The sequence below is a fragment of the Nipponia nippon genome, unplaced genomic scaffold, assembly GCF_047370975.1.
Source record: "Nipponia nippon isolate SJK-2023a ecotype South Korea unplaced genomic scaffold, ASM4737097v1 scaffold_5, whole genome shotgun sequence".
NCBI classification, from domain to species: Eukaryota; Metazoa; Chordata; class Aves; order Pelecaniformes; family Threskiornithidae; genus Nipponia; species Nipponia nippon.
The window spans coordinates 90,961,218-90,985,825 of record NW_028262369.1 but is presented as its reverse complement, the minus strand read 5'-3'; the positions used below and the strand labels follow the sequence as shown (position 1 = coordinate 90,985,825).

General features: G+C 37.0%; 1 long non-coding RNA gene across 1 annotated transcript in view; it reads right to left on the bottom strand.

Annotated features, from left to right (window-relative positions):
- The window catches only part of LOC148052384 (uncharacterized), an 81,039-nt gene that overhangs the window by 18,435 nt on the left and 37,996 nt on the right, over nt 1-24,608 (bottom strand). Inside the window, exon 2 of the long non-coding RNA XR_015699317.1 lies at nt 5,132-5,240. This is a non-coding gene — a long non-coding RNA (uncharacterized LOC148052384). The remainder of the gene's footprint in view (nt 1-5,131; nt 5,241-24,608) is intronic.

The following is a 24,608-nucleotide window of genomic DNA, read 5'->3' as shown; positions in this document are numbered from 1 at the left end:
TGGTCACTGTACAACATACATGGAAAACAAAAATTTGGAATATAACTGAAGCAAGAAAAATTAAAGATGTACCTGTTTGTTGACAAATACTGTTATAGTTACACTTTGATAACTAGACAGACAGAGCAGAGGAGGAAGAGGAAAAAAATATAGCCAAGAATATCAAGAAAAAAATCATGCAAAAATCCTACAAATATTTCCAAACTTAATACAAACTAAAATTATTTTATATGTTTAGATTTAAGTCAGCATGACTCAAATTTCTCCCTGCTTATTTGCTGGTATTATCAAATATCCACAGTATTGGTTTTATCTTCCTCTTACTGAATTTTACAGTAGAGTTTCTAGGGTCTCTAGTAAGAAGAGCTTATGCTGAACACATCTGAAAGGTATTCCCCTGGCAGAAAAAAAAAAAACTCTGTTTCCTAAGGGTATTCCTCACTTAGCATTTGTCATCCTCTTTTTGGAGCTCTATTCTCTTTTCTGCTGGGAAATACTTACTGCAGGCCAAGATCTTTCCATTCACGTTTATTACAAATACCAACAGACTGTGTTTATTTGCTATGGCGGCTCTTCTGAGATAATCCAAAAACAGAGAATAGGTTTTGGAAGAATAAATCTCTTTTGTTGCTAACCTATCAAAGAGAGTGTTTCCTGAATTACATATAAACACCTACTAGTACTTACTCTGTGCTTTGGACAGATACTATAAGTAAGGCATATTTGAATCTAGCTTTCTATGATCATTTTGCTCATACTATATTTCCAGTTGAATACCACTATATAACCATGTCCTTATGGCCCTTACTTTTTAAGCTATTTTCAACATTGTACAAATATTATAAATAATTTGATACTAAGAGATCAGATGAAATAGAGACATTTTCTTGCTATTATTAAAGGCCCACCAAAAGCAAAATACAAAGCTGTTGAAAGGAAATTCAACCTTTTCCTTTTCAAATGAATGAAGTGAATGTGGACTATGATCAAGAAAACCAATATTGCTGAGCTCCTACCTCCTCTACTTACACTGTACCTTTCATCCACCAGGGATAAAAGACAGCAAGGAAGACAGGTGCTCTTAGCACCATTTCACTGATAAAGAAACTAAGCAACAAGAGGACAGAAATTATTTGCACAAGTAGGGCAGAGCCAAACATTGACACTAATTTCTTCACTCCCAGCTTTATGCTGCATGATACTTATTTTCTATTTTCCTTTTTATTGTTTATTGCATCCTAAAGCTCCATTGCAGCACACTGGTGAAAATCAGGATACACCACTCCATGCTTATTAGGACTCCCAAGGCCATACAAATAGTTAGTAAGTTAGAAAAGACTTTAACCTTTAATTCATTGACTGCTAACCTAAGTAGATGCGTAGCTCTGGGACAGACTGACCTCAAATGTTTTAAAGAGTCTTTCATCCTTTTCTTTTTTTTTTTTTTTGTCCTTTGTTCTATCACCTCAGCCTGCCTTGGTGGATAGGATGACCCGCTATGGTAGACAAAAGAATGTCATTTTCTTGATCATGTCTTTTAAAATAGATTACATTTTTAAAAACTTAAAATACCCCAAACTAGCTAGATATAAGTCCCTTCCCATTTGTCCCATCCACTGTTTAGGTTTTTTTCCCCCCTTTGTTAAATTAATCCTGGCAGAAAGCCCTCTCTCCCCTAGAAAGTCTTTGTGCATAGAGAGATGCTTTTTGTCCTGGCCACCAACAGATATATGCAATCATATTAGGCTTCAAGCCACAGGACTTTATAAGCTATACAAGACATTTGCTATGCTTTTCATTTAATTTCCATCTAAGCTGAAGATCTTATTTGTCTTTCAGAGTAAATTCCATTGAAAAACATCTAGTTCCACCCAAAACAGGACTCCTGAGAGTCCTACATATCTGAAAGAAAAGAAATAGGGATATTTTTGTGCTTATGCAACCAAAGTGTCAATTCAGCATAAGAAAAGCATCTATCTGTGACAAGAAAGATTCCTATGTCTGATTTTATTCTCTATGCTCAGGAGTATCCAAAACACTAATCATAACTATCTCTGTATGAGCTGACAGACTGCAACAATGTTTGTCTCAGTTGATTACTTATCTTTGCCATGGTTCCTGTTACCTGTCGTCTTGACTCTGTCTGCCTTCCTTTCTTTTGAGAGTTTGAGATTTATCTTTTTTTCCTCCCAGAGTTACACTCACTACTGGGGTTTTGTTTGGGTTTTTGTTTGTGGGTTTTGTTTTGGTTTTTTTTTTTTTTAAAGAAGTCTTCAGAGCCTGAGAGCAGACATGTCCAAACCAGGCAAGGTGACAATTCAGAGTAACTATGTGGTCCACAGACAGACGAACTAACAAGACGTGGCTTTGATATTTTAGATATAACCAACAGCTTAAGACCAATAGGAGAACAACAGTTTAAGACTGATAGGAGAATTGCTGTGACAACCACCAAAACTCACCTGTCCAATTTCAAGATAAACCACAGTTTACACACAAAACAAATTTTCACAAAGTTTTATGCTCTATTTTTTTTTTTCCCTGCAGAGGAGGAGATATATCCAGAGGTGATGTTTTTGCTGACATCTGTTTTATTTATTTTTATTTGCATCTTTTGATCTTCAAAAAGAGAGGGAAGTAATACTCTGAATTCAAAAGCCACCCCAAGCGTTTTCTGTCTGGTCATGTCAGTGAGGACTTGCCCCAGGTGAGAAACTGATGTTGGCTGGAAGTCAGGTGTGGGTTCTGTGTGGCCCCATTTCAGCTACTGTTTACCTTGTTCCAGAACCTGGCACGAGTTTCTCTCTGCTGAATCTTTGCATTGCATTTTGCATGTGTTTCAAAACATTTTTGTGTATCTTGTATTATTTATTTGTCTACTCCAGGATTGAATGAGTCATTTATAATGAAATCCCACCAATGGGATTTCAGCTCCTTTTTTGTTTGCAAATTGCCTGTGAACAAGTTGCAGAAGCCTCCAACAGATTTATTATTCAAAAGTATTGACAATTTTTCATATGAGTAATTAATCAGATTTGCAAGCTGCTCACAAATATTTCACTGAAGTTATACATTCCCTGCTCTGCTGGTTAGTTTTAAAAGTTATATCATACTGCTTCTATTCTTATATTGGGTCTCTTAAGTATGGTAGACTCAACATCATCTAACTTGAAAATTATGCATCTAGTCATGAAAATAAATTCCAAATTATGTACTTGAACATCAAAATTGAAATCCACAGTTCAGAACTAGAATTCTCTCTCCACTTCAAAGCATGTTGCAGTATTTGAGCTTAATACCGTATTTCTGCTAATCTTCATGTTGCAGTGTTTCCACACCATCACAGAAAGCAGCTCCCAGAATTACGGGAATGTAGCGAGGGCAAAGTCATCTTAAAGTTTAAATGCATATGTACTATTTCTATTCTGTGCTATCTCTCACTTTGTTTCAACACCTAAGCAAGTATGTGGTGAATATGTAATTCATATCATTAAACTGTTTTTCCTCCTAAATGATTAATGACTATGTTAAACAGACACTTAATTTCCTTTTCTTAGAATATTTAGGAAGACTTTAAGCCACGTTTCAGTTCTCACAGCTATGTCAATCTGTTTTTTCTCAACTAACATCTTATCATTGTTAAATGTTGGCTAAAATCAGGCAATTTAATCTGTCACATGCCTTAAAATCACTGATTTTCTTAATTTAATTGTGAAAATCATCATGTTATGTTCAGTTATTTGCTCTTCGTAAAAGCTAAGCTTTTCATAAAATATCTTCATAACACTCAAGTAAAAGTAACAGCCAAAATATTAAGAACCCAGTTATTTTACCCAAAACAAAGAAAAGGTCACACATCTGAAAATAAGATATAGCTTCTATATCCTCTGACAAAAAGTGAAGTTTTTTCCTTCCCCAATAAAAACCAACCCACTCTTCACAGTAACAGAGGGCTACAAGCTGCAGCAGCTTCACACGCTGCCTTTGTGCTCTTCCAGTCTAATCTTATCTAGGTTTCCTCAAAGGCCCAGAGATTCACTATCAAATCACCACCATTAAGTTTCATGCAAGTGCAGTGTATCTCAGGCAGAAATAGCCTAGTTCGCCTCAAATCTTGATATTTTAGTTTAGGAGCTGTCAGTCTAGTTAATTCATTTATACATTTCCTAAATATTTTTAAACTCTGTTAAAGTCACACAATCAGCTTTATGAAAGCCACCTTCTTCTGTTCCATGGGGACAGCTTACACCTCAGCATCCTCAGCATTAAAAATACCACTACCAACATCCCTCCGATAGCTTCTCTGAATTTCAAACATCATTGACAGACCTTGTATTTTGGAAATAGAAGATGAATCCTCAGAAGACAACCACACAGCTTTCTCCTGCAGCACCTTAGTTGCAGTGGGAGTCTGAACTAGGAGGATCCTGACCTGTTAGAGCAGGTGTGTGCCAGACTGTTTTTTAATTTATCTGAAAGAGCTAGAGCAGGAATGCAAGGAGAAGAAAATAAGGCCAAACTCAGAATTAGTCCCACTGATAATTTTTGCAGTTCAGAGAAGATATAACAGAGGAGAAAGATCATTCTTCCTTCCACATAAATACTTTTAAATGTCTGGAAGCATTTCTTGCACATGATTGTAGGCAGTCTGGGGAGCCCATAAAAATAGAAGCTAGTCATGAATAATTTTCCAAATTGTACAAGGACAACGAAGATAGAGAATTAGGTTTAATAAGCACTACAAAGAGGTTCCTTCATAGAACAATAACTCTGATTATGATTGATAACATCTAATACCAGCAGAACTAATGAAATCCAGTTTCTCATACATTTGTATTCCTCGTTGCTACACAACCCCACAACATCAGACTCCACACTCTCCCCCCGCCGCAGCAGTACCCCATTTCCCCCTCCCCAGCCCACGTGGCCCCTGACACCCTTTCTACCCACGCAGCATCCTCTGATTTCACCAACAGACCCCATTTGCCAGCAGGGCAAGGGCGAAGCTGGCTCAGGGCTGTGCGAGAGCCATCGCTGCACACAGGCATGATCGGACCCCGGCCGCAGCCTCTCTGCGGGAGCAGTCCTTTCAGACTCTGCCACCCAACTGCCAAAACTTGGGGGAACTTACCTGTCTTTGAGACTCTTTCCTCCGTGTCAAAAATGGATGAGTGTTCAATGGTTACAGTCAGGAGGAAGAACAGAGCTGGTGATCAAATAAGCCTTGTTGTCTTAGGAAACTATTAAAAACAAAGAAAAAGTAGATATTAGCATTAAAAAAATGCCTAGATTTTGCAGCTCATTGTCCAAAATTTCAAATTGCATTGCTGAGCAGTACAAACATCAGAAGCATGGGAAAGTGACAACATTTTCAGAGCAGTAAGACCACCAAAAAGAAAAACAAAAAACAAACAAACAAACCAACCACAAAAACCAAGTTGGCCAAAATCAGAATAGCTATATTATGGTTGAAGTTATCCAACAGCTTCATAGCCAGCAGCTTATCAGGATGTGGAAATGAACAGATGTATAAGCAAAGAGTGAGTTTATGTGTGTCCATGCTCTAGAAAGCCAGGCTAGAGAGCAATCTAGTGCTTACTCAGAAGTGGAGCATGAGAAGAACTTACCAAAGACAACATGTAAAGGCTGAACAAATTGGACCCTGTTAGTCAATAGAGAAAATGAAATCTCCAGCATATTTCTTGTCTTAGGAGAGAGTATAACAAGATAGGATGATTAGAAGCTGGAATTCAGACTGAAAATAAAGCATAGATTTTTAAACCACTGGAGTAGTTATAGAAAAATATTTTTCCAAGAGATTGAGTAGGTTCTCCACCTTTTGAAATATTTAAATAATCAGTGGATTACTTTCAAACAGGTAATCTCTTATCCAGGAATGAGGTTGTGTGAGCTGGTACAATAGTCATTGCTTGGCATTATGTGCTACATGAAATTGGGATGATCACAGTCTGGCCTTCAGAACTTGAAATTTATTCATCTGTTGATACAGACACACATGAAACACATTTCTTTTGTTCCTTCTAGCATGAAAGATCAATACCTGTCATGAGATGCACTTATTTTGTTTGAAGAGTCAGAAATCCTATACAAGACAAAACAAAGATCATGGCATGGAAAACCAAACTTATCTGAGGCTTGGTTCTAATTGATAGTTACCCTAACAGAAATGCAGAAGGATGCACAGCTTGACTGGAAAACAGCTGAAATTGTTGAACAAGATGAGCAGGGGCACAACAGAAAACACACAAAGGGAATTCGTGTTCTGAAGCTTTTAATTTTTTTGCATATACACACCAGGAAAGCCAAACAGGAACTTCAGTGAAGACTAATTTCAACTAAAGTTTTGAAAAAGTGCTTAAGTGCTTTTTTTTTTTTTTTTTTAAGTCCAAATTTTGGGTGGTTCCCCTGCATCCTTAAATGGAAATAAAAATTATTTAACAAAAAGCCCAAAATTCATGTTTTATCTTTCCTTTTGAGGTTGTGATCCACACGTTTACCTTTTATTTCTTTTGCTGAAGTTATTTAAAACACAGGATGGGGGGTAGGGAAATTCCATTTTTGAGTGCCATTTTTCCCAACGAAATCAATTCAAGTAAGTATTAAATGCTGAAGGCAACACGTTTTCCCTGAAAGCAGCAAGAGGGGTGAGTTCACTGGACTGTATCAACCCTTCTGCTATGAAATCCAAACCTATGAAACCAACTCCCTGCAGAGCCCAAGATCACCAGGAGGAAGGTTCAGGGGACACCCAGACTGCAGACATAACTCAATCATGTTATTAGACAGGGGCTGTGTATTCTCCATCAAAGCACGGTGTGGAAATACATAAGACTGAATATAGAAGATTTCTTTGGGCCCCGGTAAATGCCAGCAATCCACTTCTAACGAGGGCCTTGGACCTTCTGCTCCTTCCTTCCCAAGCAAAGGTATTAGAGCACATTAAAGTAGGTTTCTGTGAAGATAGAGGTGTGAATTTGAATTCCCCCTCTGGATTTGGACCAGCATCTGCCCTTTCAAGATGATACACATGGAATTAATACCTGGTCATTCAGGCTAGGAAATCAAAACCATCACCGTATTGCTTTTTGCTGACTTTTGGGAGTGGCGAGTTCCTGACATTGCCCTGATGAGCCAGGACAGGCCTTTGACTTGACCATCACTTCCAGGATAACTCTCTTTCCTAAATACATCATGTTTTCTTCTGATTTCATATTAATTGGATCTAAAACCCTTACATAAAGTGATAATCAAAAAAGAAAACATACACACACACTACACATAGTGCAGCATTGGAAGATGGCATGCAAGCACGAGGGGAAAAAAAAAAAAAGCCATTTCCATGAATTAAGATTTCCAGCACTCAGTTATTTTCTTTGTATGAAGGAAAATAACATTTGTTCACTTAATTTCCGTAGTAACTATAGAGCAAAAAACCATCTTTGCTTAATGACATTTTTAAATCACTTAAGCCACTATTTTATTACTACCTGACAATTCAATTTGCTTAGAGAGTATTATTCCAATTTATACTCAGTATGCTGAATACAGTTTTAAAAAAAGCTTATTTCCCTTTTCTTCCCTATATTCTTATGTGTTGGTTATTTGTTTCTTTTTCTCTATTAGAAAATTAATAAAGGATTATTCCTTTTCAGTTATAGTCTATATGGTAATGTGAAAATTGTAGGCTTGGCAGAACTAAAAGGCCTGCAGTAAAAGAAAGCTAAGTGTTGCAATAGTGGGAGTAAATAATACAGTCTTTAGATGAAAAAGAAGCATCTTATTCAATTTGGACTGGTTAATAATTACATGTCTTAATACATTTTCAAGACAGAAATTCCCACTGAAGATCTGCACTAATATTAAGTTAGACAGCAACATAATAAACACTAGAAAAAAATAAAGAGCTTACAAGTGTGGATAACAATTTTGTAGATAAAAATTTCTGTATGTATTGTACAGCTGCACATGACTTCTGTTTCACTACAAGTATGTTACTAACTCTTAGCTGTAAGTAAAACAAAATGATTGTACAGTTATATCATTATAAGGATTAAGTTTTTTGATGAGATACACAAAGTTTATGTCAAGTAGTAATATGTTAAGAACCGCATCTGAACAACTGTAAGGCTTCTAACATCAGTTACAGGAACATTCCACATTTCTTCCAATCTCAGATAAAAACACTCCTTAAAAATACAATTTTTCATATGTGGTAAATAGCATGAAAAAGCTGAAGGACCACGGGCAGTGAAGACACATGTGAAACACATGCGAATGAAAAGCAGGTACGGTACCCAGCCATGCGCGTGGGGTTTCATAGCTCTGCCCTGGAGCTTCTCACAGAATTTGGGCATCAGGGTCCAGCCAGGCTAACAGTTCCTACCCTTCCCATTCCGGGAAACGACAGTGGATTTCTGCAGCCTGGCAGACAGAAATTTGCATGGTTGACTGTTTGCACAGTTGTTCCACTGAGAGGAAAAGTCATCATTGTTCTAGGAAGCACAGAAAAAGTAACATAAATTAAAATTTATATATATACACACACACATTTATGAGTGCTAAGACAGCAACTACTTTAGGGTAATTAAAATGCTTTGACTACTCATTGTTTCAGAAAAACAGCTAGGCAAGTTAATTCATCCTATCAAGTGCCAAATAATAACACAGAAACTTCTATTAAAATGTTATAGTATTGATTAATTTGCTAGTTCTAATTTCCACAGACAGGTTCTGTCGTGTGTACATATATTATTCCCCTAGACATTAGAAGAGGTAGATCCCACTCCTATTGATTTCATATCTGAGGCAAAACCCACTGAAGTAAAGATGACAACTAACTTATTCACTTCATGTAAATAAATATTCTACATGAAATTAATAGCCAAATTATATTTCTTTAAAATATCTGGTTATTACATCAAAATTGTTTCGTACCTCACTTCATATGTATAGGTCAATATTTTAACTTCGAGTTTTTCATCTTAATAACTAGCTATTACTGCATATTACAGATTTTTTTTTACTATAGCAGAATTACAGTAATTAACTTTGTACCAATTACCAGGGTGTATATTAATATTCATATACTTTTACAGAAAGAATTATCTTGAAATCTCTTAGCAGGGATGGTTAAAATGATTCATTAATGTTCTGCACAGGTTTCTTTTCTAATTCATTAAGAAAATATTAGCATAATCATGTGAAATTAATTTTCTTAAAAAGGTTGATATAAGCAAGGGATTAAGGGGACTGCTGCTAATAAAAGAAACATAGCTTGCACCATGCTCTTGGTCTCCAGAGGCTGACTATCATATTTGAGGTATTACTTGCCAGTGCACTTTGATAATGAAGAAGAAATCAGAGATAGATGGAGCCAGTTGAGCTGAGGATTTCATTTTCACATAAAAAAGGAAGTCTCATGCATCCTGTTCTTATATTTCTATTTTGTGAAGAGATAGAGAAAAAAACCCACATTACTCAACATGAACAAGAGGCTGAAAGAAAATAAAATGAAGCAATAGGCTACAGATGAGAAAAGCATCCAGAAAATGGAATACCTAATGACAATAAAAGGTGAAGAGAAAGTTCAGCAAAGAGAAGGAAAAGAGATCCAAATAGAAAGGACTAGAGAGTGAAAGTTAAACAGCCTCTCCAAAAAAAGTTTCAAGGAAAAAGAAAAACCAATCTCAATAACAAATGGCAGTGAGAGAGTAATAGACCTCATTCATAGGTTCACAGAAAAAGGCATTTTAAGTAGGAGGACATTAAGATATCTTGTGCTATAACCTGAAGTGCCTCTTGATAAGTCCCACTCTGGTGCACCCAGGGCGGGGAAGGGGAAAAAAAAAAAAATTGAGTTGTGGAGTCTACACTGAGTGAGAATAATGTCACCGAAAAAAAAAAAAAAAAAAAATCAGCAAAATGTGTGCTGTGAGCCAAGTCAAGGCTTTTTGTCAATACTACATTACATATGGCATTGCTATTCCATTTTCCTCATGGTGACTGTTCTTTCAAGTCAGCTTTTAGCTCCGTAACAAAACAGAGTTCAATAACACTCGAATGTGCTCCAGAGACAATAGAGAATCGGTCCTCTACCAAGAAAGGCAATAGAAGGTTTTTAATCTTCTTTGCGAGGACCATATCAGAGAAGTAGTTTGTAACTGAAGGGTATTCAAGGAGCTCATTATAAAGATATATAATTCTCCCCCTTGGGCTCTGTTCCTCACATCTGATCTCTGTCTGGAATAGGCCCTGGTGGACCACAAGGCAGCTCCTCACAGGATGGGAAGTCTCACACAAAGTGACATTGGAAATTGGATATTACATTGTCATTAATGACTTTCTGGCACTTGAGCCTGAGCTACCCCACCTTCATTCCCACAAACTCCTTAAACACACAGATTCCTCCTGAGTAGTTTTAGGGCTTTGGAATGCATAGGAGAAGATAAGCCAAGGATGTAGGGAGAGTTCAGATCATACAAATCTAGACCTGCAAAAGCATGTATGCTTTTGGGCTCCCCTTCGTCTCCAAAACATAACATTAAGCCTTTGGTTTCCTTCAGCAAGTGATTGCTTGCCTGGACGAGACAAGGCCGTGCAGAACTGCACATGTGGATGAACCTGCACAGTCTCAGACCACTTCAGTGCTCCTGGCAGCCTGCTCAGAGACGTACCAAAACTCCCAGAAACACACGTGTGCCTTCATAAGCAAAGCAAAACATGGGTATTGTGTAACGCATTGAGTGCTGTAGAAAGAAATACTCACAGAGGAAAATAAGGGTCCTTAATAGACCCGACTGGCTGTCATGACCTGAACACATGAGCTCGTTTGTCCATTAAACCTATTACCCAACTTCCAGCTATGCCAACTTACTTACCCCATTTTCACAAAAGTGCCATATTCAATACTAAACTAGTGGAAACAGATACAAAACAATCATTTTTATAATCCTTTTCAAAGTTACATAGCACCTGGATCTCTGAACCAAAAAAAGTGCACGTGGACTTAACTCTTTAGCTTTGACATCCTGAAAATTAATTTTTTCTAGTGTTGCTTTGTATCAGTGATGTAACAGTTAAGCCTTGGTACAACTTCCCTGTGCATTCCATTATTTGTTGTCACTGAAATTATTATTCTATGGCATATAATTTACTTGTGAAAGGTTGGACTATATATGTACATAAGTTCCACTGATTTATGACAGGCATCAATTAATTCTTATATATGCTCATATTATTCAATCTATTGATGTGAAAGGGTCATATCTCACTTTAAGCAGCAAATCTATACATATAGACAAGTAATGTAGTAGAGTAAGGACCCATGACATGACGGGGGCAGAGGGAAGAACACTGTTGGATAGATGAACCACTGAGAGAAGAGAGACAAAGAACAGTGGTGCAATTTATCCCTGCTCCACATTAATGTAATTTTAAAAATATTTTGCAAGTTTTTTTCTTGCCTTCTAAATGTTGCTTTAAGTCTACAGTCTTCCACTTTAAAAAAATTCTTTATTCTTAAATTTTAAAATTTCTTCTTTATTTATTGAAATAACAACATAATCACTCCCCCCTTCCTCTTAATCTCAACTTTTAATAATTTTTTCCCCTAAAAAGCATTAATTTAAAACCAATATTTGTAGGTATCAATTCAGGGCTAAAGGTATTTCTCCAAAAAGTTTATATGTCATATTTTATTGAACTTTTTCCTTTCTCCTATAACCTCAATATTCTGGTTATATCCACTACTAAGTGACATCATTAAACTCAGCGATTTTAGTTTTCTACCGTCCATATTTTTCTGTCATTTTAAGTAAACTACCTTTAACACAGAAAAAAAAAAAATAATTGCTTCCCCTAACTCATTTTCTCAATTTATCCTAATTACAAAGGCTTCTTAAAAACCTCATAACATTATTTCTCTTCTGAAGTTTTTTTTCATCCAGATAAAAGTCATTGACAGTAGAGCTGCCGTTCTGAAGGTTTTAGATTTATATGGATAATGTTCAGTTCAAACATATAACAAAGATCCTCATTCTTCTATTGACATCTCTGTTATTGATGGTTTCTGAATAAGGAAAGGGAATACACTTAAAATATATTCAAGGGCACCCTTCCATCTTTTTTCCACATGGTCTTTTCTCTTGTAATGCTTTTTTCTTACAACTTCACCTGCTTGCTGGTGGGAAAGTATTTTTACTGACATGAAAAATTCCTTTAACAAAGGAATGAAAACCACTTTCTGAAAGCTTTCAAATTATTATTGAAAGACCATCAACAGGAAAAGCTATGTAGATTACTTTTCCTCATTAATAAAATCAGAAAAAGTTAGGAAGACCTGTACATACCTCTTTTAAACACTTTTTCATGAAAGCGGGTTGTTTTGGGGTTTTTTTGTTTTGTTTTTTTTTTTTTAACGAACATTAGCTTCCTCCATTTTTATTAGCATGGTATTGCTTTTTGTCTCTGTTATAAAACTCAGGCTTTTAGCTTCACCTAATAACAGCGTTAGCAGGATTTCCATCCTAATTCATGATTCATTAGCTATTATTATATAGAGATTTATTTCAAATTGCTCTTGAAGAACTAGACAGCTTAAAAGGAAGGGGAAAAAAAAAAAAAAAAAAAACAAATCAAGTCCCGCATCACATACAGAAAGAAGGCATTTTCAAGCAGTCTTAAAGAATGAAGATTAGACTCCATTGCTGCACTGGCAAGTGGGCCAGGCAGCCACAGAGGTAATTTACTGTTAAGCCCTAAGCAGATCTAAACTTTTGTGTTACCTCTTTAAAGCCTTGTGAACACTTTAATTATAACCATTCTATGAATAAAATTGAAGCAAGTCAAAGGCAGGCTGTAGTTTTAAGGACAGGTTACATAAAGATAGCCTCACACTGCAAGGCACCACCATAACAATAAGCACTCAAAAAAAAAAAAAAAAAAAAGAAAAAATCAAGCCTTTCACATATGTAGGCATACATATATGCACATAAGGAAGAACATGAGTAATAAAGGGCCCAGCTTTACACAGAAGTGTTTGATGTTACATCAATATCCTGTAGCTATATGACTACTGTAGTCTATACATGCAGAAGGGTATCCAGCTATCTAAATATGCATAAAGATATAATGTCAGAGCTTACATACCACATTTCTTTGGCCACTGCCAAGAATGCTAGCAATGACAAGTAATGATAGTGAAATGCCAAGGATTTGGACTTTAGTCGCAGCACTCAGTGCTACTTAGTGCTCCTAGTGCTGTACAGAGCTCAAAGTGGTTTAGCATGCTTCATCCAGAATCAGAGAGTTATTGCATCCTTATCTCACATATTTGGAGAACAAAGACTTGTTTAGTGATTCTGGGCTTCGATTTGTTTGTTTTTACAAAAGCAGCACAAGGTGAAGGTGTTCGAGTTCTGTTAAAAATGCAAAAATACTGCATTTATCAAAGTACTCTTCACTGGTTACTATGGCTTTGCTGCATCTTGCTGAGCTTTGCAGAAGTCCCAGATGCCAAGTGATCCTGGGCTTCTGGTCTCTTAAGGTTTTCATTTATCTCACCTCTAAAGTTTTAAGTGACCACACTGAAGTGGTAGCATGAAAACAAGGGTAGTAAAACAACTCAATTAAATAATCCAGTCATATAGAGTTTTCTACAGATCTTCTATCTAGACTGCTCATTTTCCTCATTTATCAGCACCAATGCTTGAAAAATTGTGTTCATTCCCGTTCATCAACGCTTCTCTGACAACCTTTTAGCCAATTCTCATTTTAATCATCCTATTAATAACAGCAACCTGATTTCCATTTTTTATGTCAGCTATATCTATTCCCTTAAGAGTCTGAACAATTCTTCTTTTCTAACTTGTTATCTAGGGTCAATGCTTCGTGTTTATTAAGTCTTCTATGAAATCATGGTTCAGTGTCTCCTCACTCTCTCTGGAGGTTTTCTTTTTGCTGCACTATTTTCTCCCTCCTTCTCTACCGTTTTGCCACGATTTTTGTGGGTTGTTTTTTGGGTTTGTTTTTTTCTTAGTAGCGCACTTCATGCCACATCCTGTCTTTGAAGCCAGCTGATATCAGCTGCAGACACAGCCATCTTCATATAGCTGAAAATGCATTACACTGAAAATATAATCATGAAAATTATACTGGAAAGGGCTCCACCTAACTATATAACATTTAATAAACCAGACTATCAAGGGCATGCAAAAACCACCCTGTTTCAGAATGCATTCATTCAAACATTCCTCTCCAACATCAAATATTATATGCATCAACAACCAAATGCTCATTTGTGAGATCTTCAGCTGTTACAAAATGAAATAAGGAACATAAAGCTGTAAGATGTTTTGAAATTGTTATCCTCTACAAGATAGATGCCAAGAACAGGATACTGAGGATAGGCTGGCTTCTGTTTGGGTACTTTTAATAAATTTCAGCAGTGCCTGTGTACATAGTCAGTATTACCTAGCGAATTCCTAACTCGCATCCTACTCTACTGTGAAATACAAGCCCCTAGTATCTATCAGGAATAATATCTCTCTGTGTGCATAAGCTTATAGTATTGATTACAGAGAACTATTTAATTTATAATTAAGCATTTTTGTCTTAATAAATTACAGAAAACAAGTGACTTTTTCATGTGGAAGAACCCAAGAAATTTAGATAATAAATTAATACCAAAAGGTAAAATTCTATCAATGAATCAGACATTAGTTCAAGAGAAAACAAGAAATTCAAATTACAGCCTGGTTTTCAGTCTACAGAGGAGCTTGCTTTAAAAGCTGGTGTGAATTAAGCATGCAGAAAATACGTAATGAAAAACAAATAGATACTACTTTCTAAAACCAAAGATACGGACAGTAAAATGGCAACCTTTCCTAACAGCAGATTCTGGAGACTGGTGAAGTCTCACAGATACCGTGTGCCCAGCAAATGGATTGCATCAAATTCATCAAATACGTAATAGAATCATGATCCAGAAAAGTACTTTCTTGATTAAGTATTCCGTGAAATGATGCTAATGACAAAGGTTTCTCAATATACAGAAGTGTAGTAAAGGAGCAATTTGCTCATATGTCATTGTAGACAACCCAATTAAAATATCCATTTGATGTTCAGTAACAGGCAAAAAGCTAAAGATGTGAAGTTCTATTAAAAATGGATGAAAACAGCCTTGAAAAAAATAGAATTTTTACTTAGATTTCAGGTGCACTCTGACATTGAACTAGTGTCTGATTTTGGTTATCTTATTTCTAGAAACAGGGCCCTGGAGACGTTTCACTAGGGTAAAAGGTGAAAAGTAAAACTAAAAAAATAGAAGCCATTAGAAGAAAAAAAAAAAAAATACTAGAAACCAGACAACAAGCAGGCAAACACCAGGCAGGATACACATTTTTCCTCTCACGTGCTAAATAGAACTAGGCAGAACAATACATCTAAAAATAATGAAAGAATTTAAGTGTTGTATTGTTATATTGTGATTGTGACGAAATAACGACCCAAAGAAGTTTCAAAGAGGTGATTCGATATTTGTAAGAATATTAAGTACGTCATCCACAGTTAAATGAGCTTGAACAGAGACATTAACTACCATGCATCTAAAAATGAGCAACAGTGTAAATTAGTAGTTAGGCAGGCATGTTATTAGCATTATTTGAACGTATCACTACAGGAATTGTAAAGTGTAAAGCCAGAAGTAGGCACCTCTCATCATAAGGGCATAACTGTTGCTTCCTATAACATATCTGCACCCGGCAGGCACAGAATTTCTGCTCTTTTTCCAATATTCATCACCTCCCAGAACGCAGTAACAACATATCTTCCTATTTCTACTGTGTGTTACCACTACTAAATATTAACTATTATAAAGCACAGTGTTATCTCATTCAGCTTCTAGCCTGGAGACCTTTAGAAATATTCTGTATTAGGTCCTGCACACACCCACATGCATCCCAAAGCTGCTTGAAAGGCACATCGCTGCTGCTCACTGAAGCATCAATGGGTACCCACTTTACCTCTCAAGAGTAAGAGCTTTGTAGATCCTCAGGGCGTTTTTTGTTTGTTTGCTTGGGTTTTTTAATAATAAAGCAAAATATCCTGCAGTCAAACCCCTTCCCTCTTTGGAATTTCTACATAGGTTCTAAACCACTTTGCATCTCAAATGCAATAAGTATCCAAGCTCCTGAGTGGACTCAGGAACTCCTGCCTGCAAAATTACCCATTGCAGTATTTCTGCTACCTCCTTTTCACTCAACATTGTAAATCCACGTTGCTGTAAATTCAAGTTGGTGAGTTTGGTTTGGTTTGTTTTTTTATTTTATTTTTATTTTTTTGTATAAACCATGTGGCAATACAATCCACTGGAGACAAAAATAAGTGAGAAGCTAACTTGATCTCATCCAATGAATTGGACTGGAACTGCCACTTGAAAAATTTTGATTCTAGAAAGCTGAAGTTTCCTCATAAATGGCTACATGAGACACGTATGCTCGAACTTCTAATTCTTTTATTTGCAGCCATCACCTTGAACGGATAAATACAAACATGCAGAGGGACAGGTGGCTATGCAGCTGCAGATGTCACTATGAAATAGATATGATCAAGCTAGATTTAGTGATGACCCAGTAGGAAATGAATTAGAGATTATAAAGGGGATTGTAGGCATTTTTAACAATCTGAATGACATTTAAAATTGGTAAAATCTTTATGCAAATTTGTGCCACTTTCCAGCTTCAATAGAGTCATTTCATACCTATTTAAAACAATCTCAGAACATAACATTACCCCATTACCCCATTGTTCGTTTTCATGAAGTACAGGATAGTGTTATGGTTTATAGCAAGCCATTATAGATAACAGGACACAATTGCACTGCGCATTGTCATTACTGGAGACACCACATTTTGCAGTGCCATTGCTCACAGTAACGTATATCTGCTTACCAGAGACACCAGGACAGTGGCAATTTCTTTTTGCTATTTTTCCCTTCCTGTTTGTTAGCCTCACAATTTGTTATCAAGACACTTTTCAGCTGTTTACTTCTGAGCAGTTCATTCTTACAATATATGACATTACAAATAATTCAACTTCCCGTTGCATTATTACATCAGTGTGCAATAGAGAAGCGACACATGGCACATTGTAGGGTTATTAAATCACAGCACTATCTCCACAGCTGCCATAGACATGCAAACAAACATAACTTATTTTTCCCCCCCCTCTGTTTTTTCATTTACCCTCACATCTCCCTCCTCTTTCTACCTCACTTTACTGTGTTGTCTTTCTAACATAGATAGACAATGAAATAAATAACTCCAGAACAACATGTGTTATTTCTTATGGGTTACATTAATCTAAAGTGACATTATGGCAAAACCCTCACTGACTTCAGAGGTGCCAAGACAATTCTATTTGTCCCACAGACGTGCTCAGCCAACATTACATCACTAGGGTTTCCAGTATCCTCAAACATCTCAGTTTGCATCCTTGCAACAGCATCTAACCATTAGATCCTATACTCAGAGTTGCACTTAGCGTAAATCTAAAGCAATTCCAGACTCTAGCCCCCAGGTGGAAAAAAATATGTTTTTATAGAAAAGCTGGAGAGAGATTATCAACTAGTCTTAAACACTGGTACGGTTTCTTTTGGGGTATGCCTATGTGACACAGAGACGCCAAGATTGCTCTGATAATCAAGTTTGGGAACCAGCAGCAATATAGCAGCATTAGCCTTTAGACCCACTAATTAGCCTCCCTGAAAGTGGGATATATTAATTTGAGCAGAGCACTGTGAACTGGATCAGTCACGGCATTTCTATTTGGTTGTTGGCAGTTGTTGATGAAAGCAGTTTGTTTTTATCTGATGTCTGCTCCTTTGTAAAAACATTTTAGTTTTTGTTGGGGACCTATGGACAAGTATTTCCATTACCAAAACCTGCAGCTTGTTAGCCTTTTTGCCTTTAATCTCTTAAGAAAATGGAGAAAAGGGTTTTTAATCCATGCCTACATGTTCCCACAGATCAAGTTCAGGCAGACCAATACGGGAACAGACAGTAGAGGAAAGTTGATCGGGATTTTTTTTTGTTTTGTTTTGAGTTTGTGGGGTTTTTGTCACCAGCCCTTTAAAGATTGCTGCTTACACAAAATAGTGACCTGCAGTTTTCAGATATCAGTCTAAAACATATCACAAAATGAAACCCTCTGAAGAAAGCAGACTGAACAAATGCGCTGCAAGTGCCAGGTCACAAAAACTTGACCAGTTCTGACATACAGGATTTTTTTTTTTTTTCTCTTCCTAATCCTTTTCACCGGCAAGATCTTTTGCGATACATGAATTAAATTCAGTACTTTTGTAAAGGTAAAAAAGGATCATTTCTAAAATCTGTTCAACTTTCTTCTTTGCCTCTTTTGAATGGTGCACAAGAGAGCAACTGCATGGGCTCAAGCTTCCATTTAACATATTTTTGACATTTTGCTCCTCTGGTGGTATAAGGAAGGGCAGTCAGTTAACTTCACTGGAGCTCACAAAGGAAGAGATGTCAACAGAGCTTAGACCATTTCTTTAGAACTGACATCAGTCTTCAGAATGCCTGGGAGGAAGCCACATGAAGTATTTTCTCATATCATTTTTCTTATTATTTTATTTTTTAAATCCTTCAGTGTTCCCTGATGGACTTAGGGTTCATAATGCTGTATGTCAATTTATTTGATAAAGCTAACTCTCAGTGCTACTACAGATTATTTTAAACGCTGCCTTAAAATATTAAGTAGCAAATTGAGTCTGCACAAGGAAAAAAATTATCACCTAATCACAGTACCATTGAATTGCAGAAATTAGAGATGGAAAGGAACATTCACTCTATCTCCATGCCAGTGAAGGATTGCCCTCTAGAGCATACTTTCTACTTCTTTTTCACATCTAATTTTGAACTGTCTTACGTGATGGGTCTTTCACCACTTCTTATTCTTCTCTTCTGCATTCTGAATTTAGTGTCATGAAGCTTTATCATGGCATTCAGCCCACATTTTATTTTTCTTAATTTCAACCCATTACTCTCAGTTATACCCCTCTGTTCCTCTCCATAGTAATTCTTCACCATCATTGGTCTTTACCAAGCAAGTATTTCAAGATAGTTATCATGTCCTCTGCTCTATTTGCATATCCAGTCTAAATATATTGCAGTCCTAATATTGCCTTATAAATCAGATTCCTCCAGTCACTTATCTTTCTGGTTGCTCTCCTATAACTTGCCTCCAAACTGTGCACAGGCATGAGGTGGCACAGGCAAGGGCATGAATTTTGCCTTCAGGCTATGCTCAGCCTAAAGCCACCAAACCAAGTCCTGGTGTTATCTTACCAATCTCCAAGAAAAATGCAACTTTTGTTTTCGTTACTGTTCTCTGAGCCCTGTGTTTTAGCTTGTGACAGGAGAAGGTATGATGGACAACCTGCAGACAAGTGCTATGAAATGGTGGCAAGGATAAAGGGAAAGACGAAAGAATTTTGGTGGAATGGAAAGCAGCAATGCACAAGAGAGAAGATGGAAAAAAGAAAGAGGAATATAATCCTTTGTTAACATATTTGGTTTTTTTCATAGGCAAGGTATGGAAGAAGCAACAGATGATTGAAATATTGCTTTTAATAGTTATTACCGTAGTAAGTAGGACCAAATTTCCAACAGCATAACAGAAAAATAGTTGAAAGGTAAAACAGTAGTAGAGGGTGACAGAAGAGCAGTAGAGGCATGGATATCAGAGGTCCCTCGCTGGCTAAAAGATAGCTGGTGGGCAATGTAGTGAAGATCCCCTCTGAATCATGGTAACCCTTTGGTTTTCAGCGTCCTGAGGGATAATATTAGGAACTGATTAAATGAGGTCAAATACCTTTCTGAAAGCAATTATTTATTTTTTTAATTTCTTTTAATATGAACCCTTGTTGTACTGCTGTGCTCTACCTGAAAGAATTTGGCACTTGTTTTGTAGACAAATATCCTGTTCACTTTGAGTAAGCCATAAATTAACATGCATTCCTTTCATGAAGGATTGAATTTGTGGCAAACCCAGCCATCAATCTGGTCATCGGTAAATATGCTTTTTAGTGAATTAAATGTTAGCATCTTTAATTAAAAACAAGTTTATATCTGTTGGTACCAGTACACTTTCTCAAGTATGCTTTTTTTTTAATAATTTTTATTATTATTCTTATCACCTGAATTCACTGTTCTTTGGAGTGGAAAAATGTCCACTTAAATTGACAAAAACATTCACATACGTAATCAGATTTTAATCTAAAAAAAATAATCTTGTGTACAAAAGATCACGGGAGCTGGGTTTGGGAAAGTAGGGGGTTGCACAATTAGCAAGACTACTAGGGTAAGAAAAATAACAACCTTAATTGAAAGAGAAAGAAGAGACATCAGCTCAACGCACCAAGGCAGAAAACTCCCCAGCCTCAGGAAATGTTTGTGTTTGGTTTTTTTTTTTTTTTTTTTTCTCCTCTAGAGTGGCAAAACACAGCATTTCCACATAGCTGTGAAGCTTGGAATCAGACTCAGTTGAGATTAATAGCATCAAAGGGATATTATGTTTAAAAACTATAAATCTTAGAAGCATTTGCTGGCTAATTTCACTAGTCAACTTTGAAATCTCCACCAGTACCTCATTATGCCTTAGTTTACCCTCAGTAATACAGGTAGCACACACTCTTCCATCCTGCCTTTCAAAATAAAAACACTACAATACTATTTCTTCTGTAGAGTCAATTAACTTGGTACTAGTTATCACACTAAACCCTTGTTCCTAAGAACACATATGAGAGAATCCCAATTTTTCCAACTTCATCTTCTTACTCCCAACCTCACCACACATCCCTGCCTTTTCCTCTACACCGATTCAGACATTTAGGGCTAAGCTCCAGACAAAAACAGGAAAATGGTTTGGTTTAAACTCAGACCGGCCCCTTTTCTCGCAAGGTTTTTAAACCAGATTGTGGGACGCTATGTTCTGTCTGCGAAACAAACAGCTGAACTGAACAGCCTAGGGCTCAGAAGGGAAACCAAGAGAGATGAAGTTTTCCTAGCCCTACCAGACAATTGACTACAGTTTTTAGAAAAGTCTCAGAGGTTTCCAGCAGGACCCACCACTACATCCTGAGCAACAAGCTGGCAGGCTTAGAAGAGGCAAGGGTCAATGATCAAAATCTTAGAAACATTTCTTAAGTATCACATTACACTCCATTAAAGCTAGTAAGCACTTGGTAAATCGGTCAAATTTGTTGTTCTCCATTTTAATCCAGTTCACACTTCACTGTTAGGAAAAAGTGGGTATTTCTTTTCTACTATATATATTTTCATGAAACATTGTTTCTATTTTATATATGCAAGCATTAAGATTTCTTGCCTGACAAGAATATGCTGTATAGCTAGAGTGAATTTCAATATTGTCAGGTTTGATTTTTTCATTTTTAAACAAAAAATGAACACAGATTACTCCCTCTCTAAGTATTGTTCATGTCACTGTGTAAATCTGAAAATTACAAACACCACCTCTGGGTGTTAGACAGCCTTCCCCCTTATCTGTCCTGAAAAAAACATTTTGTAAAAGTCCAGAAATCTCACAGCTATTTAATGCCTTTGGTCCCTAAACAATAGTGATTGATTTTGTTTGGTCTGGCAAACACAAATTATCCCATAATCATTTTATCCTGCCAACCATGCTTCCATGCAGTTTAAGAAGAAAATTCAGTGATTGTAATGAAAAATGGAAAGGGCTGGAGGCAAATAAAAGATTTCTCTGCTGCAGAAAATGCATCTACTTTAATTATCTACACAGCCTAGGCTTGCTTTTTCTGTGAAAACAGAATGAATTTAGAAATAAAAGGGCTTTCCTTTCCCTTTAAACTTACCTCACAACTCTCCAGGGCTTTATTTCCTCATTTTTCCTGCTTTATGACAAAAGAAGACACAGACAACAGTGATGTTTCTTTCGTCTTTGTGGGTTTTTTTGTTGGGTTTTTTTTTGTTGTTGTTGGGTTGGGTTTTTTTAGGACATAAAATTATTTGAAAAGATGAAAAATGGAACATAGGATTCAAACCTTCAGACTCTTAAAAGAAGCTTTGATTGAGATAACATGATCAAGAGTAAAGGGATCACGCTAGGACAGGGTACGCTGATGGCCACAGAAGTTTATACATTTCTTAGGTGGCAGGCTGGTGCATTTTGCCAACAGGCTCAGGAGTCTAAAGACCAGGTCGGGATATCAAACAAATTTGGCTGTTGAACCTTATCAGGGACTGATGTCTTCTCCTCTACCATACAGCATATTCATCCTCTTGGAACAGAGGATACTTCCTAAATGAACTCCTACCAATTGCAGTGAATTAGGGCATTGCAAACAGGGCTGATGACGACTTCTCTCCCTGTACTACAGTATAACCATGCCTCCAACATCTGAATTACATAGCTTTAGTCTATGATATGGATTAAGTAGTCATTTGTAGCCTATGGTGTTACTGTAGGTGCTTTTGGCTACTACCAACTGATGGGAATGATGGTTTTCTTCACGCTAACATTCCTGGGAGGGAAGGACAATTCCTGGTAAACCCTGGTCAGGAGAAATCTTCCTCAGGAAAGTCAGAGCCTCTTACTTTCACCCCACCTTCAAGAACACATCACTTTTCCAAATATAAACAGGCAATGAGCTCGTAAAGGTATGGGAAATGGCACTAGGAGAGTGGGAGGAAAAAGAGCACACAGTTTCTGGTCAAGGTTGGAAATTCAGTCAGGAAGAAAGTCTGGGAGGAAGAAAAGGAGGGGGGGACAAAGGAGAAAGAGAAACACTGAAAAATAGCAAGCAGACTCTGCTGTTACATGTCACTACTGTCCTTCAGAGAATGAATGGGATTGAAAGAAAACAATAAAAATTCACCAAATCTATGGGAAACTGGACCAAAAAAAAGCAAAAAAAAGCAAAAAAAAAGCAGCATAGCAAACAGAAGGCTCAGGGAAAGCAATGAAATCCACAGGTTGTTCTTGTATGGGTTAATAGACCTAAATGTCAACATTTGAAGCATACTTTTGGGTGACAGGATAACTGACAAGGGACAGAGAGGTGTCTGTGGAAAGATGATAGACTGTCTTGAAACCATGTATATGGCGCTCTCAAAGTCTTGAGCTGGAAACATTGGCATGAAAACAAAGTAGATTCCTCCCTTTTTTCTTCCAAAGTTATTCTCAAAGTCTTACACAACTTCACAGATAAAGTGTTCCTTGAAAAATATTTTTCAGGGAATTTATTACTAGGGATGGAAAAATTGCTTGTGTTCACCTAATCTCATAGATTCCCCTTCTGTGTAAGTGCCTGCAACAAGGCTCTACAGGTGCCTTGGGTATTGGTGGAGAAATAGTCATGGGAAAACACCAGGCCAATGTGAAGAAAGTTTATGTTGAGAGACAACACATGAAAGACTCCCATGGACCAACAAGCTCAGGAGAGTAGCAGTCCTGTTGAATCCATGAAAACTGATAAACTCAGAATACTGAAACTTGGCCAGATCTGGACAAAACCATCAGCATGCCCCAACGTCAACAACAGGCTGTACAACATCCAGGACAAAGTGGTGTCTGTTGTGTGCACAGACTACAGGAACATACACATGGAGTAAAGCAAAGGGTATCTGAGCAAACAGCCAGGGAGCTGCAAGCTGTTACTACAACTAGGCTGAACGTGAAGTCAATGTGATGTGCAAATAGCTTTCTGCCTTTGATAACAGCTTTATTCTATTAAAAGTAGCTTAATAAAAGGTGTTCTAATAATACAGTTTCTGATCTACATCTCCACTCCCAGCAAAATCCCCCATTAGGGAAAAGGGAATTTCCAGCACTTATATTAAGTCCAGCTATAATCTTACTAGATTTTGATTCTTTTATGGTTCTCCAATTTCCTGTCAGCCAGATAACCCCCACAGCACTTCTCTGAAACAACAGAAGGGATATGCTTGCACTCACTGATAGTAATACATCATATTTAAGAAGCTTTGTTCAAAAGCAGAAGTAGCCATTTACAAGGAGTTATTGGATCTCTGTTCTTGAAGACCCCATAAGTTGGAAGGAAGCAAAACTTTAAGTGCAATAAATCTATCTTTAATGTCAATACAAAACTCATTGCTGTGGTCAACAGCATTTCAGAGGAGTTTTAGGAGGTTCGGAAGCAAAACATTCCCTGGAAGTTCCATCAAATGTAGCTGCTATGTCAAATCAGCAGTTTTGAAATGCTCTATTTGGGAAAATAGCAAACAGCTATGGTCCATCAGATTCTTCTGAGCAATTCAACCCGACAGTGATTCAGCACCCACTGTGACTTCAGCCAGCCTATTTCAAGCAGAGCCCCCTGCACTTTGCTTTCCCCCCCACCAGCCAAGCACGACTCCAGGATAGTCTGAGCACAAACACACTCCCTTTAGCTTATTATTTTCAGCTTATTAGATTATACAGTCAGCTATTAAGGACGGACAAATAAGCCAGTGTTGAGGAAGGGTGATCATATAGGTGTCACACAAATTTAACTCCTCTCTATATCAAGTCAC